The sequence below is a fragment of the Haemaphysalis longicornis genome, unplaced genomic scaffold, assembly GCF_048455015.1.
Source record: "Haemaphysalis longicornis isolate Haplotype H1 unplaced genomic scaffold, Haemaphysalis longicornis Haplotype H1 scaffold_10, whole genome shotgun sequence".
NCBI classification, from domain to species: Eukaryota; Metazoa; Arthropoda; class Arachnida; order Ixodida; family Ixodidae; genus Haemaphysalis; species Haemaphysalis longicornis.
The window spans coordinates 26,194,319-26,211,404 of record NW_027526204.1 but is presented as its reverse complement, the minus strand read 5'-3'; the positions used below and the strand labels follow the sequence as shown (position 1 = coordinate 26,211,404).

The 17,086-nt window shown below is 46.3% G+C and overlaps 1 pseudogene; it reads right to left on the bottom strand.

The window, feature by feature from the left end:
• Positions 1-415: 415 nt before the first annotated feature.
• LOC144157664 (uncharacterized) lies at positions 416-1,609 on the bottom strand (annotated as a pseudogene).
• Positions 1,610-17,086: the final 15,477 nt, after the last annotated feature.

Genomic DNA, 17,086 nt, shown 5'->3' with positions numbered 1-17,086 from the left:
TGCAAAGTAGTACGTTGAGCACGGACACATACATGAACCAAAATATTGGGGAAATAAACCGATAAGAAAATCCCGAAACACCACCGGGCTAATCACACCACTGAAAATTACAGGACATCAGTCGAGAATAAAAACACGTCGTCAGCAACTGACACAATGGAGAGCAACGTCTCGAGAGAAAGCCACAATGTGAATGGAGGCACACCAGTGTTCTTTGTTTTGAATGCCTTTTTCAGGCTGGTACTGATGAGGATTAAAAAATAGTTAGCCGGAAAATATTTCGCACTGTTTTTGAACACACTATAATGTGAATTATACAAATAAGGCATCAATTTTTCTTATTACAACTGTACGGCAATTACAACTGTACGGCAATGAAGTTGCATAGAGTCCTTAACAAAGGCACAGCCCTCAATTACGATTGAATATACCACTCAAGTCGTAAAAAAAACTTAAGTGTCCTCATATAAAAAAATTGATCGCAGCTGCGTATGCGCTACGGTTCTAGCTGGCTGCAGAACTACTCCAAGTTTTCCGCAGCACAGGTTTTGCTCGCTGCCCCATTTACCCTGCGTGCATGCTGCTGCCTGAGGTAAATCTTTAGTCTTGTTCTGACATACTTTTCGAGAAGCAGCTTCTCTACAGTAGGCTTGTGCAAACTGCAACATCCCAAGTGCATTTTTACAGACTTCTGCACGGCACTTAGAATGCTTAAAAATTGCTTTTTCAGCCTCATGACTTCATCCATTTCCGCAAAAGTTTTGAAGTTTTCTTCACAATCCATCAAAATTGTCATTTCAGACGTGCTTGGCTGGATGAGGTTTCCAGCATTTTTCACGTACTCCTTGAACTGGATGAGGCTGCTGGATTTCCCAGAAGCACTGTCAGTCAGTACTGCTTTACATCTTTTCCAGTTGTCTATACATTTTAAAATAGACCTCTGAAGGAAACCACCGATGTAGGCTACGATGTCACCCTCTGCTTCCGTCTGTCCAATCACAAACATGTTCTCTAGCTCTTCAGCCTGCTGAATGTGGTCTTCCTCTAGCTTTTTTAAGCTTGGGTCAACCAAGTCAGCCAGATGACTGCTGTCATCAATGTTGTAGCTCGAAGTCTTAGGGGTGTGTACAAACTGGCTGACACAAATGGCCTTCAGTGCGCATTTAACATCATACGAACTTGGAACTGGCTTCTAAATCTCACAACTGAGAAAATATTTTCTAGGCAATCTTGCATCAACCTAGCAGTGAAGAGGTACAAGTATCGGCGCCTCGGCAGGAGCTCCTCTGACAGGCGCAGCACAACAGTCGTCGACACCAAAAGACCGTCCTGCGATGGCTTCCAATGTGCAGTTGCTCCCATTTTCATCGGAGTGAACGTAGCACATGCCAGATGCAGTGTTGCAACTGCTTGCTGGTGCTTTGCGCGGTCACAATGGCCCAAAGCAACGATGGGGTGCCGTGATGACATCAAAGTGTACCACTTAGTGACAAGGTAAAAAAGACCAGGCAGTTGCTTCAGCTTCCGGGTCCAAGATCTTGAGCTTGATTAGATACCGAATGACAGGAGGTGCTTCACGCAACAACTGCACTGCGATGTTTACTTTCATTTTTGCGAAATGTCCATCGCTGACGTGAATGTCCGGGAGCTTGCTAGCGATTTTGAGGTCATTTTATCTATCATATTTGAGAACAGCCTCAACATGCTCAAGCCTGACAGTTTTTCCTGGGATGCAATGCTCCTCTCTCGTCTCCTTCCCTAGGGTTAAACTTCCTGAGCGGAGAAGCTGCCCATGTATGTTTTTCAACACGTGAGCAGGATCAGCCATGAAATACAGCTCCCTACCCTCCAAGTGAGGGTGTGGTATGGAGCAGACAGTTTCCGAGTGCCTGTGGCTCGAAAACCCAAGCAGCTGCCACACTTTCCTGTTGGCATTTCCCATGTCACTTGTTACAACAAGAACTCTCAGAGACACCTCAAAACAAAGCGCAATTAAATGAAATATCAGCTCCTTTAAAAGCTTGCGTCAGTAGAACGACCAGTGAAGTGGTAAGCGATGACCTGTTTCCACCTCGTGTTTAGACCTCCAATCATAAACACGAGGGCATGGTTTGAAACATTCTCAGCTGACTCTGGAAGTGTCGTACCCCCAAAAAGGCAATCCAGAGAGCGGTCATGTTCAAACCCTTGACTAATTTCTATCTCATCCATGAAGAGCACGCAATTTTTCTAAATGTATTCCATTGTTTCTGCCTTACGCTAAAAACATCCAGCACTTTAGTAAGTACAGCAGGCAAAAAGCCAATGTTTTGCATTCTTCGAATCAATGTCCGGTTAGATGGCGGTGGATATGACAGAGACCAGAGCAATTCGTAGCCTGTTGTACCACATGCGTGCTGTATTTGGAGGGCTACGCGTACAGTCTGGACAGACCACTTGCGAACCCTGCCTTTTGTTGTTAGAGCCTTCGTTTGATGTGCAGCAATAAATGTCGGTGGTCCTGATGCGTTTAGTTTTTGCTGAACTAACCTTAGGTTCTTGTTTAGACTCCGTACTTTGGATCTCGTCTGCTCATGCAGTTTTACCAAGTTTTTACACCTTCTGGTTAAGTCGGCGTTTTTTTTCCGGAGCTCAGACTTTTGCCGATGCAACATCGACAATGTGGGAGTTGTGCTGCCTCCAAATTTAAATGCAGCTGGCGTGTTTGACTGTTTTTTTGGAGGAGTGAGACATACATCATTTACTACGGTGTTTCGAGGGAGCTGTTTCCGAATGGCTACTGACGCACTTGGAGTAGCGTTTGTGTCGCTTGCTAAATTGTTGGCAGACAGGTGTGTGCAGAGGCGGCTACTGTCTCATGATGACACCCAAAACTCACCAGTGCTGTCTGCGTCATTAGCTGGAGGAACAAATGGCAGGGGCACACACACGGATATACACTGACACCTACACTTGGCAGCAGTGTCCACATCACTTTCTAGATTGTTCGTAGACACTAGAGGATATGAGAAAGCTCCCAATGCGTCAGCAAGCCTGGGCTGAGGATCGCTCGTACTGATGCTTGCTGCCTTGTTGGTGGGCAAACGTGACAGAAAGTGGGCTTCTTTAGGATCAGCTCTCGTGCATTCAGCAGTGTCATGAGGAAGAGCATCTGGATGCTAAACGGCTGCCGAAACATGAGCACTGAACTGAACACCGTGCTCAGAACTCGTGATGTCGCAAGGATCCATAGGCAGCTGTGGAATGTCTCCAGATGTGCAAACACGTTTGGTGTTAGACGAATTCGCAGGTTTCATGGCAGAAGTGGGCTTCTTCGGGGAGTTCTGGTGTTTTGGAGCAGCTGGAAAAAATTAAACATTACTACAATAACACGTTTGCCTATGTTTTCTGATTAAGTAAACAGTTCAAATAGTCATTTTCGCTTTGCAGACTAAAAATTACAAGCGAAATGTTATCAAACACTTTTTTGCATGGTCTGCAGCACACAAAGCATATTGCTGTTTCTTATACATGTTCTGAGTAAACAAAATTAAACGCAAAATGCCGCAGCGCAATTGAGGTAACGCATTTAAATGTGTTTGTGTTTTCTCTGAATGACCCACATTAGATTCACAAATTCAACGAAAAATTAAATTTGTGTACATTTTATGGCTTTATATGATGATTTCAGATATGTTCTTACCCTGATGGGGAAAGAGAGTTGGGACAGCATCTCGCCCCAACTTCTTCAGTCCATCTTGTCGGTGCTGCTGTAAACTTGAATCTTCAAATTGAGCCTAGATTAAAAAAGTAAATCTTAACAACAATATTTGAAAACCACAAATTGCACTTGAATTACTCGCTCGAGAGGCAGAATGCTTGCTCTCGCGCGTTTTTCTACCTTTTGGGATGGAAATTGATTATGCCCTCTAAATAATGCAGTACGGGAATTTTTATGGGGCAGTTCACCACAGAAATCTTTGCAGACTTTAGTGACCCCTCATACGCAGTTTGGCAGGGTTGCAATAAAGAATCAATCAGATACTTCACCCCCATTCGGAATATCAGCACAAGCAACCCAGGGGACACTTTTGTCGGCGACCCGATGAATATCCAGAACACTTTAGCTTCAAAGTCGATTTCCGAACGCAGCTGAGCGATGAGACAATACTCTGAATTGCAGCGCGTTCGAGGATTGCGCAGTTGCCCAGCGATCGCTTTTGTAGTTTGGTATCAACCAATTTTTGTCGCAGTGATGAGAATCGCGCCTTTTCTGTCGCAAGCGTGAACGATCCAGGCTTTTCGGAGATGTTTTATAACCAGGCTTAGTTTTGAACATTCACGTTTCATGCATGCGTAATCCAGCGTAATCGAGCCACGCAAAGCACCCACATGCGCGCACGCTGAATTCCCACGCTAAATTGCCGCTCGGCTACGTGTAGCCGTCGCTGAAAGCCATCAAAACAGGCCACGGCCTCCCCTACCGGCGCGCAACGGTGCTGCGGCGACGGAGGAGACGTTGAGGACACGACGACGCTCGCTGAACGCGTTGCAGGTGCAGAACACTTAAATAATAGAATATAGCTGCAAGCACGCGTGCAAAATAAATTACACCATCTTCCCGTGGGAAACCCTGATGAGGATGCGAAGCACCGTGGCGGTTCCGTGTGGTTCCATTGTGTTGCCGTTATGTAGAGTGATCTGGTTTTTACTAGCACCATAGGGAATTCCGCGTCCGCGTCCACACTGCTGGCAAAGGCACGCAAGTGCTGTTGTGTTACGGTGAGTAGGCGGTGGTTCTCGAGGCGCCGAAACTCGTCCATCATGTTCTTGTCGATGTTATCTCTGTGGTAGAACCGGTAGTCTCCGTGAGCTTTGGTGAGGTAAAGGTTGTTGACATTGGTGCACCGGCTAAGAGCAAAGTACACGCCCTCCTCTTCACAGCTTTGTCTTCTCGTTCTTCTTCTTCTTCGGCGGTTCCCCTACGGGAAGATGGCGACGGTGGTGGAACGCGAACCTATCTGGTGATGGATTCTTTGGTTGACCAATCCCTAGGGGCATCCTGCCACAATCAGCATCACAGGAGCTGCGGAAGGGGCTGATTGAGCTGCAAGGCGCGTGGCGCTTCCCACCACAGCTTTTCCACGGGAAATTCGGCATCCCCCTCTAAATTTTTCAGTTCGTCGTTTCCGTTGACGTTCAGCATCGCGTGCCTTCGTTGTATCAGTAGCTTCTTCACGTAGTTTGAATGAGTCAAGGACATAAGGCGCGTTCATACCACCTGCTCCAGTCCCGAATTTGTAGCGTAGTGGGAAGAGCACCACGTTCCTCCCGTTGCGGCCAGAGAGTCATGGGATCGAAACCGGGCGCCGCTAAGTATTTCTTTTTTTATAGTGTATTATCGCGGAGCTGTGGGTGTAAGGAGGAGCGTTACGCATGTGCAGTGAGCGTGTGGACGGCGCCGCCACCGACGACGCAGGAAAAGGCGAGCCTAAGGAATGCTCCGCATTTAAAACGTGACGCGAGGTGCAATAGTCGCAGCGCAAACACGAGAAGCAGCAGTGGGCCCCCCGCGGTCCTTTTTCACTTGAACGTGCCAGCGCTTTCTTCGGTTCGGGCTGGCCGCGAAGCGGAACATCTGTGCCTTTTCTGCGATGGTTCGTACATTGCGGACCGCAATAGCCGGGAACTTTTGGTGCTCATACAACTCCCAACAGGTTCACCGAGCTGGCATGGTTATGAAAAGCTTCCCGTGGTCAACCAAAGTCACCGCGACTCACAGGCGGCAAGGACACAGCCCTACCACTGGCCCTACGCACATGGCGGCAGTGAACCGACTGGGGAACAACATTGCGCCGCATCGGCCCCGTTGCTATGGCAACGTGCGCTGGCAACGCTGCCCGACGGCGGAAGGCGGCACGAGCTGTGTTGAAGAGTGATACCACCCTAAACGACGAAGGCGCGGCGCATGTAGGCTCCCTAGTGTGAACAAGGCTCCCGTGTTGGAGCCGAAACGTCTTTTATTTACCGAAATATACTTTTTGTTCGGTGTTTTTATTCCTCATTCTATCATGACCCACCCTGACCAGACGGGATTCCGTCCAACCATAGATTTTATGTTTTGGAATTATGCAAGTGTGTTCTCCAGGTGTTCGAGTGTTTCCCCTGTTGTGCTGACCAGGGCCAGGCTAAGTGTTTGGTGTGCTTCAACGTTACGTATTCATTTCCAGACTTTGTATGTGTGTGTGTGTATGCGTTTGTGGATTTGAGACTCTCCCTCTTTGCGTCATGGCGTGCGTGCTTCTCAAGCGCTTCTCCTAGTTTAAAATATATGAGACTATCTGAAAGGGGGTATCGACGAAGGATACCCCACGCCTTGTTCTGAGCCTCTCGTGCCTGTCTACAGTCTCGTTCCACCACAGCTTCCTTTGGTTGCGCGTGGCAAACGCAGAACTGGGGATTGGACTTTTTAGGGGTGTCGAGGATGTGCGCCGGCACAAGTTGGGTTGCCTCCTCGATGGGAAGGTGTGCTATGGATGTGTGGTGTAGTCTAGGTGTTTCTGTGAATGTGTTCCAATTCGTTCTCACTTCATTGAATGTTATGTGGGAAGGTGAACTTTTTTGGTCTATATATGTTATTGAGGTAGCGAAGAAGAGGTCACTACCGCGCGAGGTCGTTCCCACCTCCCGCCAAAAGCTAAGTCTAGGTGTGAGTAAGTGTTTGCTACGTTATGGTATGTAGGCTGTTTCTTGTTAAGCATGATGCTCCCAATAATTTTAAGAACGTTTCAATGAGGCGACCCCTCGCATCCGTGCGAGAACCCCAGGGTGAGTTGTGGGCATTGAGGTCACCTGATAATGTGTATGGTTCCGCTAACTCATATATAAGTGTTGCAAAATGAAATCATTAGCCTATAATTACGACGGATGCATAGTGAGCATTTTGTTACTAGCTTGTTTATTATTACCGTTCGGATAGCAACAGCCTCAAAGACAGTGCTCAGAGTGACGGGATGACATCCTAAGGATTTTTGGGCTATAATGGCCCCACCACCAGCATGCATTGTGCGCCCATCCCTGTCTTTTCTGAAAACCAGATAATTGTTGAAGAAATTGGTGTGTTTTCTGAATAAATGTGTTTCTTGTAAGTGCATGGCACGTGTTTGGCTGGCACGTGGTGACTCGTATACATCATGCAGATTTTTAAACAGGCCTCTCCAGTTCGAGTGTGTGAAGGGTTGTCTTTTCATTAGGTATAATCATGAGCGATTGGATTGTGAGATTATGTGATCTCTTTCGGGAGTAATAGTATCTTTTTGGAAATTTTGTGGAGCCTTGGGAGTCGCAACTCGTTCGTTGCGCTGCGACGCAGTGAGAAATGGTGCGACGTCCATTTTGTCGTTGGATGTTCTCGGAGTACCCGGCTGACCGGGCATTATGGACCACGCACCATCTTTGGTGTGCTTTGCTTGAGCTGCCACCACCGATTGCGTCAGGAGAGCCATAGGTGGCACAGGCGGTACGGTGGGGGTAGGAGCTGCCGCGGGTTCCTCCGTCTCCACCTGTTCGGTGCCCTCACGTGGGCTTTGAGCCATTGGAGACGAAATGTCTGATGCATCGGCACATCACCAGACGGGGTTGCCACAAGAACCACTGCTGGCTCAGCAAGCGGGGTCGGGACGGGTTTGGCCACCAGAGTTAATCCAGCGGGGGGGAGGGAGGGGCAAAAACCGACTCATGGTAGTGATTCCCGGCCGATACAAGACGCTGCTCCGCCTTTCGGCGAGCAGCGTCGGCGTACATCCCCAGGAGGAAACACGCTAACCGGTTTCGAGCCTCTGGAAAGACAATATTCTCGGTCATTTTAACAATAATTGAAGCCAAATGTCGATATAACGAATCACGCTGGCCACGCGAAGATTTTTTTATTTTGAAATATCGCTGTACCGAAAAAGTGGTGGGTATAAGGCAGTGCTCATGCCCAGGAATGAAACTGACGTACGTTAGCAGTACACGCGTCTGCAGACAGGCAAACTCTAAAATAAAAATGTACTGCTCCCTTCAAAGATACTTTAATTGAAGAAATCAGTTATTTTCTTCTCGTGCGTGCAGCTCGCACGCCTGATTAGGAATGCCTCATATTCCTCGTCGCTTAACACCTCATCGGATACGTCATTGCACCGAGCTATGAAAGTGGGGAAGTTGCTCATGGGCACTAAAACATCAATGTTTGACACGATGTAAACTTCTTCGGTGTTCGGTGAACCACAGTCGTCTTCCTTTGCGTCTTCATCGTCACTGAAGATGATTTTGACATGGTAAAAAGCGCACTAGACGGGGACAGAAAAAGAGACAGTGACACGGGACGAGCGCGAGACATCAACTGAGGGTTTATTGACAAGAAAAGCAAGACACATATGAATGAGCAGAAAAGCTCGAAAAGATACGGAAGGCACAGATTTCACTGAGAATGGGATTGAAGCGGAAGATAGGGTGCTTCTTTTGTGTGCGAAACGAGAGGCGGTGTGCTCACACATTCGTCATTTTTCTTGATAATACAGTATGCCTCGAAGATGTCTCTTTGCACTTGGGTCCTAAAACTACGCAGGTCACGTGTTCACTTAAAGTCGCGTGCAAGAGCACCGCCGGCAGTAATTCTGCCGAATGTCCTACCCTGCCAATGAATTTACGGCTGCGCGATGCTCTCTCAATCTTTCGTTAATGCGGCGTCCGATCTGTCTGACGTAGCATTTTCCACAATGTAGCTGAATCCTGTACACCACACCTACTTTACATTGAAAGAAGCTTGTGGTGTGCTTAGTTGTGCAGTGAGCCTTTCCTGCTTCTTTGTTCATGATTTTGAACATACGTGTTTGCTTGCCTGGCGCCGAAAAAAAAACTGGGTCCCACACCTACCAGCCACTTTTTTGAGCCGGTGGGACTGGTTGTGTACGTATGGCACGACTACAGGCCACGTCTCTGGGCGTTCAGGTTGATTCAGGCTTGCCTGGCTCACGGAATTTGCATCTTTGATCAGGCTTTCAGCTATGGAAGCCAACAATCCTGAAGGAAAGCCAGCATTGCGCAGGCGTCGAGCTTGGTGGTGAAGGCTGCATGCAACTTAGTCGTCACAGGACGTTTTAAGAGCGGCGCACATGGAGTGTTTGACAATTTAAAAATCTGTTTAGAGCCTGCGAATGACCCGAATCCTAGGTAAGTACTGGTTTTTTGGACCGGGGATGATATCTTCAGCACACGTTCTCTCATGGAAAAGGATGCTCGTATTGAGGAGCGGATTTATATGTATGTTGCCTTTTTTCTAAATAAAGCCTCAGTTGATGTGTAGCACTTGTCCCGTGTCACTGTCTGCTCTTCTGGCCCCATCTAGTGCGCCTTTTACCATGTCCAAGTCGTATCACCAACTAGCCCAAATTTCTGCGTTGAATAGTCTGCTTTGTTGTACAATTGGCCCTATTCCTCTAAACTATATGCGCTACAACCCTTCAGTAATTTCTTCGTCTTTGGTCAAACTGCTCGCCATAACTGCTTGTCATGCTTGCTCGGTAACCTTCGGCATCAACCACCAGCTCATTCCGCTTGAGGTGCGGAATTCGTAATAGTGATGTTTCTTCCTTCTAAAGGGGAAAATAAATTATGTGCGTTATTTTAAAATATGCGGTACAATAAAATTCGTAGTTCTAAAATATTTTTACGTTTGTTCTTTGCTCTTGCCCTTAGCACAACCTAACACAAACTGCCCACCTTGCCGTTCCCGTGTTTTCAAATTCCCTGCCAACTAAAGTTAAACTCTCAGCGTCAGTATATGTATTTAGAACAGGTATTCTTGAATTTTTTCTGCAATCCTAACCGCATTCGCACTTTTTATCGTCAATATACCACTGCCTGTTTTTTGTTACCATTGAATATGTGTTAAATTTGTTGATTTATTTGATCTACTGCCAATCTTTCATGTACCATTGTCGATGGGCTTACTTACAGGAGGTCCCCTTTAATGCCCTGGCTCTGGGACCTCCTTCTGTGTTGTCACTCATGTATACAATATCAATGAACAAATAAACACTTTTTCTGATTCTGATTCTGACTTTAAATATATAGGAAAACTGGAGGCTATTCTTAAACATTCGTAAATTTCAGAAATTTGTTAAAGTGGGTTCGTAGTATTCAGATTCGACTGTACTTTCTTTTCTATTTCAAACATCTCGCAGAAGCGGAAGTATGCAGCGTGCGGTCCCCGGCAGCTAGCACAAGTCGCAATTGTCGGGAGGGTGGTCCTGTGCAGCGCATTTCTCAGTGGTCCTTTTGTCAATGCAAGAGTTTGTGCCCTGCCCGAACCACTGGCGCATGACGCATCGGTGCGGGTTCGGTGTGTTAGGACAAATAGAACACCGGATGAGCCCTGCACTTGCATTATCTGGGAGACATGAGTAGTTAGGTGTCCTGGTAAATTGTTTGCTGGATATTATGTGGTCATCTCTCCGCAACGTGATGCGGGGCGCGACTGTGACGCCCAGATCTTTCAATTCTTCCAAACGATCATCATCTCTTTCGGTTAGCAGACCTGGCTCAGAGATCACACACTGCGAGCTGTCGAGGCTGCGGTGGGATGCGACCCTGATGTCCGGATCGACCATTTTAGGGTGACCGAGAAGTTTATAGCCTGTTGCAGGTCTGTTCACCTCAACAAGGACTTCACGTGTTTGTTGTTGCTTTGCGCTGTATGTTTCCACAATTATTGCTTCAATCTGCTTTGTGATGAAAAATACTGATTCTGAAGCAACAGCGCGGGCTGCTTCAAACAATTGGATGACCATTAACCGAGTGTAGCTGTTCGGATTTAGAAAGGTTATGGTTGGGAGTCCAGGAAACGGGACTTCCGTGCGGCCCCTTATTCAGGTACCGAACTTGTTGGGGGCTTGTATTTTTCGTATAGCATTTTCAAGCAGGTAACAGGAATTCTTTCTATCCTAAGCTTACCTTGAGAGTCAGAGAGGTCCCGGAGCTACCTGCCTGGTAAAGAGACAGGGAGCCTATTTGCCGCAGCTTGACTACGGCTCCAACGGCCACCGTTTGTAGTTTCTAATCTTCCACCTTTAAACACATCGCCACGGTTGGCTACAGCTTGGGGGCTCGGGTCTCCGGTCTCGTCAATGCCGTCACCCTGAATACTCAAGGTGCCCAGTTAGTGCATTTTCTGTATTGCGCTCCCAGAAAGTCAGTAAACAATCATCCCAAGATCATAAGAATTAAAAATGATCGAATAGGCAAAACGGTTCTCGTTGTGCCGTACGCACTCAATGGAGTTCAAGCGAGCAAGATTCACGATGCTCCGGGCAATATATATTTACGGGATTGTGCGAATATATTCTTCTGATTTCTTGAACAGCCCTTCAAGATGTTTTTGTGAAGTTTGGCCACTATTTCTTTGTTATTGTGCCCCACCCGCTTGAATGCAACCAGTGCTTTGTCAGAAGACTAAGAGGTTCGCATTCCCTTATGGCGTCTGTCAGTACACCATCCCCTTATCCTTGCGTTAGAGAGATGCTATCCACTAAAAAAGCATATTTGCAGTTAACGCGTTTATGTTGTATTCATATTGTTTCCTTTGTTTCAACAGATAGCATTGCAGGAAAGCACAAGAACCCAGTATGCACTATTAGGTATAGATACACGAAGAAAAATAATCATTGACAAGAATAACAGCTATAAAGACACCATGACCTAATTTAGAAAACTGTTCATGAGCGATTAACTAAACCACTTTGACATCTTTGTTTTGTGTTAGGCCGACATTTTGTGATAACATCAAGTAACAGTATTGGAAAATTTTATGACAGTCGTAAAAAAAACCTGTGCTGTTTTAAAAAAATATTTGGGTAAAACAGTGCTGCATGAACATCCTGACCAGCTGTTACAATGGAGATCACAGTGAAGATTTATTTACAATAAAGGAGCACATTGAAAACTGTAAAACTTCTGTAAAAAGTCGGAGGACGTAGGAAGGCTTATTGCTATTCCTCGAAAACCCCACATTTTGTCTGACTGAATTCTTCACTTGAGTACGGATGATGATGGGCGTGGCTTCGTAATGGCTCATACTCGTGTAAGTGCGCTCCCAAGCCCCGAAAGGGCAATATAACTGGCAGATTTTCGAAATAATGCATTTCATTCGTTTGGAAGTCTGAAGTGGGCTCTGCGTTGCCATGACCAACGCGCGTTTTTTTTCCCAAGGTGAAGGCGAAGACGGCAGATAACGAGCATACTGGAACTCCTACCGTTACCCTAAGCCTGGAGAAGAAAGCGAAACAGTAAGCGGTCTACATCACCTATATTCTTTCTTGCTACCATTATACGCGCGAAAAAACCGGAAAGCCTAAAAGGGTGCAGGTAGTAATAGCATAATATATGTGGATTGTAGCGTATAAAGGACACTAATGCCTTGTGCAATATTCTGCAAGTGGGGTCAAATAACTTGTAAAAATATATATAGTGCTGTTTCTTACTTCGGAGAAATAATTTCTGTGAGAAGGTAGAAATAGAATATTTTTATTACCAGCTGCCAGTACAGAACGGCTTTCTGAGTGCGTGCGACGCTATTCAAAAGGTGGAGTCGTAGTAGATAGATTAACTTTGTCGTATAGGGCAATTTCAACCGAAGCTTCTACTGCCTGACTGGTGTCGCTGTCGGTTTTGCCGGCCACGTGCGAGAAATCCCTCCTCTTCTTCTTTCCCTCCCTCATCGGCCGCAGCTGGCGATGGCTCGCCAAAGTCACGCGCCGGATCACGATATACTTTATGCAACAACAGGTGCCCCCTCCCTGTGGAGAAGGGAAAGGAAGGATAGCACGCACCACGTGCCCTGTTTTCTCGCCAGTTAAGGCCACTGCAGCATGGGTCGACCGCTCTTGGCCCGCTAGCCGAAGAGCAAGTTCAAACGAGGGACATTTCCGCTCGGGCTCAGCACAAGGACAAGGATAGAGTTTTAATTGGTCAAGGGTTGGGTTGGTTGATATTAGTGCGGGATTGAGTCGTGGTTGGTGAAATTTTGGGCATTTCGTTTAACACGAATTTAAAAAAAGGCTGATTAACAGTTTCACGGTGTTGGACAAGCTTTGCGTGCACTCGTTTTCTATGAAGGAGAAGTGTCGGTTCATTTTTTGGATTGCACATATTCTCGCCTGCATTTTATTTTAACACGAAAGTGTTTTATTCATGTATACACCAAATTTTCACTGACGTCAAATCCGTCACGGGAGGGACGGCAGTACAACGAAGCAAGTGGGCTGCAAAGGGTGCACCCCTGCACACACAGTGTTCTTGCGGGGAAGCAACCTTTAGTACTAATGAGTCATTACACTTAAGGGCCAATTACAGTCAAATTGTTTTGTCCATATGTGATCCAAACACGTAGTCTAAGCACTTAAAATCACCTTGGCGACATCTTAAGCTTTGCAAGCGCACAGCACACTAGGTATCGTCTTTCAAAGTAGCTCCGTGCCGACGACGTTTGCACCTCGTGGAGAGTCGCCGAAACAGGTTCCCAGCGGCCTTTGACGCAGGTTGGAGAACCTTTCCCGTGGAGCTCGCCATTCTCTGTCCACTTGAACGCTGCTCCACCGGGCGCAGGAACGCGTTCGCGCGACCTTTCTGTGCTACACCACGGCGCTGCACCGCCGTCAGCATCACATGTTTAAAACTAACCACATATGTAGCAATATCCCCTTTTTTTCAGTGCAATAGAACAGATTAGAAGTCTACAAACTATTCACTCGCTTGCGACCATTCTGGAGTCAGCAAAGCTTTATTTTAATTGAAAATAATATTTCTGCGGAAGAAATAGCGCGAAACGCACACTTGGCTTATATGTGGCATTCCCAATGCATCTATGGCAGGAAAAATGGCGCTTTCGTATATTTTTGACCACTCTTACTTCCGCGTCTAATATTTCGCATATTTGGGCTAGGCCAACGCCACATCCATCCCTTAGACTTGTCCAACATTTCGCCTCCTAAGTATAGTTGTACGCGCGGGTATAGACATTTCTACGAGATTTGCATCACTCACCACGTCAACCAAAATCAGCCTTGCTCGTGGTAACAAATACATCTGCATAAATATCGGCCGTCGTCTTCGCAAAGTGCGGAAGCTAACAAAACTGCTCCTCTCCTAAAGAAAATTGATTTTTTTCAATTCCCAAACGAAATATTTACTTTTCTATAGCCCTAGCTTCAGTTTTCTTGAATGTAAAATGTCTTTAACAGCCCGTGTCTCTTGCAAAAAGTAGAAAAAAAGCAGCAGATGGCGAACTTTTTTCGTGTTTTAGTGCATCATTTAGCTGCGAATCGGGCTTATTGTCTCAGATCCCTTCTATATTTAGATGATTGATGTGCAGCAAGGCAAAAAAAAAAATCTGGGCTGATAGCCTTGAAGCTATTTGCACGTAATGTATATAAAAATTGTGATTGATCTCCGTCCGCGTCTGGTTTATTCCCTTCAAAAATGGCGATGTGACAGCCGAGGCGCCCGCTAGCCAAAGAAGCTTTTCGATATCGTACGAGAAACAAGCTTTGTAAATCAGGGGCCGCTTTCTTACTCACAATGTCGAGTATTGCTACAACGGCAGTTATTCTAATGGAAAAAAACACTTTCGTACAGTCTACTTCATTTGAATTGACAGTGGCGCGATGTCAGAATTATCCTAACTCCATTATGTTGGGTAAATGGTACTGGGAATTCGTCTGTGTAGACGACAGTGCTAAAGGCGACACTACCACACGGATTTGAAGGCGCCTCTGAGCGGCCGCCGGTTCTATCGAGGCCGCTTTCTTTCCATCACGTACGTCACGCCCGGCCGCCGGTAATGGCTGCCTTTTCTATTTAGTTTCGTTTCCGGAAACGCCAATGTCGTCAGCCGTTTGCGCCGTGCGCGTTCATGTTTGAAACATAGTACTTTGCATTTCGCACACTTTTTGTGTTTAGTATCAGGTGACATTATTTTTACGTTGCCGAAAATTTTAGTGCAGTTGGCCTTCAAGGTTGTTCGTTTTCAGGTTTTATATTTTAACACGAAAGAGTTTTATGCCGCGATAACCGAAGATTTCAGTGGCGTCATATCCGTCACGGAAATGACGCCAGTACACCTTTGCCGAAGCGACCCGCCAGCAGGACCTCGCTCGCCAAGCACACCAACGGGACAGCCGCCGGCCTGCGAATCATGCTCATCTGCATGTTTTGCTGCACATTTCTATTTCTTGTTTTGCCGATTTCTATGGCAGAAGAATCAACCGCAGTTTCTTTTTTGTACATATGCCCGATAACCTAAAAAACAAAATCGCTCCTCTCCCTGTAGTCCCAGGGGCTCATAAAGCACCTGACGATGCAGCGTTTGGTTGAGCGTTATAGCAGTCAGCGCATATATCCTGCCGGCCAGGTATTTGCCAGTTGGTAATGTAGTTGTCAGTTGGTACTGTAGTAGTTTCACATCCACCGAAGGCTGCTTAACTTGGGTTTTGAGGGACGTAGCCCCCATCATAGGTATACCTCAGCCCTATCAGAAGCTGAATAGCAGAAACGCCTTAACCAGGGACCCGATGAGAGGGGGGGGGGGTTGGGGGGGGCACGCTCAGAGCATATTACTGGGACCGCGAGGTAAGAGAAATGTTAGCGCATTAGATGGACGGCCTGACCCAATGTCACCTAGCCACAAAGGAGATAAAAGACGAGGCAGTGCAAGCATTGCGCAAACATATAGCTATGAAGATGCGTTTTGTTACATTTGAATCAAATGTAATCATGTTGGATTTGAATTAAATCCAACAGGAATCAAATCCGACTTGCTCAACTTTCCGTTCTACTGCAATTTACTTTAGGACACGAAAACGCCAATTAACAAGACTCGATTATGATGGCTTCTGTAATCCAAAAGACGACGGAAGGTATCTTGGCCGACGTCTAGTATTAGTAGGAAGTTTGAAATTTCATCAACAGAATAGCCCCGGGGATGTATGGCAGATGATGAGTCGACATTAATATGTAATGATGTATTGATGCCTTTCATCGATCGAAGCGATAGAAGCGGCGCAAAAAGAACGAGAACGTCTAGAAGAGCGCGCAGTAGTAATTTTTGGAAAAGGGAGAGAGAACAGGCAAGGGGATACGTTGCATATATTTGCAGGTAATAATCTGGCATGCTCTGACAGGTAATGGAACCTTCGGGGAAACGAGGGATAGAATGGCACAAGAAAAACCCCAAACGGAGCAATCAGAAATGCGATAGTCTTCAGTCTTTGGGAATCGAGGAACTTTGCAGGACGCGCTCGGCAAGGTCGACGGAACAGATCAGAAGTTCTTGAGGAGCAAGTTAACGCTGGACTTGAGAAAGGGCTGAATTAACCTCGACAGAAGTTTGCAGGTTGAATGGTGCAAATTCTTTTTTGTGCGCACGCAACTTATACTTCCTTCACATGGAATATGAAGCTTTTAGAAATGTATCCTTCCTCGTCTGGTTCCATGTGACCATCAGGCTGACCATAAATATAGCATTATAATGCAACTTTGAGTAGTTCCTTGTGTTTATCTTTTACCCGGTAGTCATGTAACGCTCTGCTGGTGTCGAGGGTGCGCGCTTGAGCTTCCGTGAAGGCGCGAACACTGCACAGTGCATGCTAATATTTTTGGCCTTGGCTATTCTGGTGCTTGGGGATATATTTATCGAAGGAGGCTTTGATTGAACTGGTTGAAATAATTAAAAATGGAAGGATTTAGTGTATTTCAAAAGTGCTGCTCAATACAGAACTCTGGGCACGCTTCAATCTATGGGTGCGCAACTCTAGTGAGGCACCAGAATAAACTCGCGATTTTGAACGTTCACACGTGCACTTCAGTGTCCGTCCCCAGATTTGTCATGTTTGATTACGGAGTGCTTCGGAACAAAAATAAGAAAACCCAGCCTACCCTCTGCAAGCGATGAATTCTTAGTGTTAACCGCAGGCTTTCACGTAGCTCAGCTATAGTTAGTGGGAGACTAACGAGGCCTGCCGCTAAGAAAAGTACCCAGAATTGCATTAATTTGTGTATCCTAAAACTTCAG